The sequence below is a fragment of the Porites lutea genome, chromosome 2, assembly GCF_958299795.1.
Source record: "Porites lutea chromosome 2, jaPorLute2.1, whole genome shotgun sequence".
Lineage (NCBI taxonomy): Eukaryota > Metazoa > Cnidaria > Anthozoa > Scleractinia > Poritidae > Porites > Porites lutea.
The window spans coordinates 20,531,642-20,533,249 of NC_133202.1; the positions used below are offsets into that span (position 1 = coordinate 20,531,642).

Genomic DNA, 1,608 nt, shown 5'->3' on the forward strand with positions numbered 1-1,608 from the left:
GGATTGGATGCATTATATGACAATTTATACACTTGGTCCCCATCAATATTGAAGGGCAGAGCACTAACATTTTGTGGTCCTTTCCGGAGAATAAAGATGGTTCAGCTCTGTTCTGATGGCTACTGAAGCAAAGAGAGTGAATATTATTGATATTTTCATAATTGAAGAATATGAATGTTGCTGTTTAACAACACAAAGGCCTTTCATTTGTGGCATGTTGACTTTCATGTCCTTAACGTTGCTGACAATGAAACCAAATAATACAATAAACAAGAAAAGGCTCAAAGAAGTGAGGGGAACGGGGAGGGTTTAAGACAGCGAGGAAAACCCTCAAGAAAGTCAAAAATATTCTCGAGATTTCTTTTTTCAATAATATTCTTTTGCACCAAAATGTTTCCTTCTTAGGCTCAATTTAAGTGCTTTTTTGTACAAAACATCTGGTCTCAAGTCTGGATGTCAGATTTCAAAATAAGTACAAAAACACCAACAGGTGAAACCTTTAAGATATTCAAGCCACCTCAGTTTCTGTTTAAACTAATCAATAGCACATAAGGACTTAACAATATAATTTTTTATATTTTATTTTCTTACCTCATCAGAACATTCTAGAGAACTGAAACTTGGTTTGAAGTTCTTAACTGGGCTTTGAGTCAAATCAACTACAGGTATATTCTGTGGGATGAAAAATTGATGATTGTCATTTCCGTTTGATTGGATTGGATACCGGTACCTTGTGTGGCGTAAACTTCAACTCAATCACGCGCTCAAACAGTTAATTTTGAACTGATTATGCCTCTAACAAATTCGTGTTACTTTGAAGGAAGTCAAGTGTCAACAATACAAAGCTATTGTACTTCCTTTTGTCAAGTCTTTTGTGTTGTTTCAAATGCAAATTAAGCTTACTCTATAGCAATATTAGTGCATGAAACGTGTTATACTGTAATTAAAATCTATACCACAAAATAATGCCTTGAAAAAAGAATTTTTTTCGACTGGAAGACCAGAAAAATCCGATAAAACAATGCCCTGACTTAAAATTTGAATGTCTTAAAAGCCTTTGGGCATAAAATAAGCATGTCTTAGCAGATGGACAAGGATTTCACTCACCTCAGGCTTCGCTGATTTGTCCGCCATTTTGGGTTGGAACTCAGCAGGTCCAATCTTTATGAAAAACTGCTGATCCGACCTGTTGACTCCAGGCTCATGACTCATTGACTCATTGACTCATTTGACTCATAAACCATCCGTTCTCAAGAAATTCACGCATTGTAGGATTTTCTGATTTGTACATAGATCGATAGATAGTTAGATAGCTAACTTAATAACTAATACATTGTAGATGGTTTTAGGTTGTTCCATGTTTTAGTAACTACGCTGAATTGTGTATGCTCCTGAGTATCAAATTAAGAAACTTCAAAGAGTCATGAATGCCAGTGCTCGATTGGTTTACTGTGCACCTAAGTATTGTCACGTTACTCCTTTGCTAAGAGAACTCCACTGGCTACCAGTGCGCTTGCGCGTAGATTTTAAGATTCTCCTTGTTACATTCAAGATTCTTCACGGTGTTGCGCCTAGCTATCTTAAGGATCTTGTCTCTGTCTTACCGGA

At 36.4% G+C, this 1,608-nt stretch overlaps 1 pseudogene; it reads right to left on the reverse strand.

Annotated features, from left to right (window-relative positions):
• LOC140925785 (uncharacterized) overlaps positions 1-1,212 on the reverse strand; it is an 8,787-nt pseudogene extending 7,575 nt beyond the window's left edge.
• Positions 1,213-1,608: the final 396 nt, after the last annotated feature.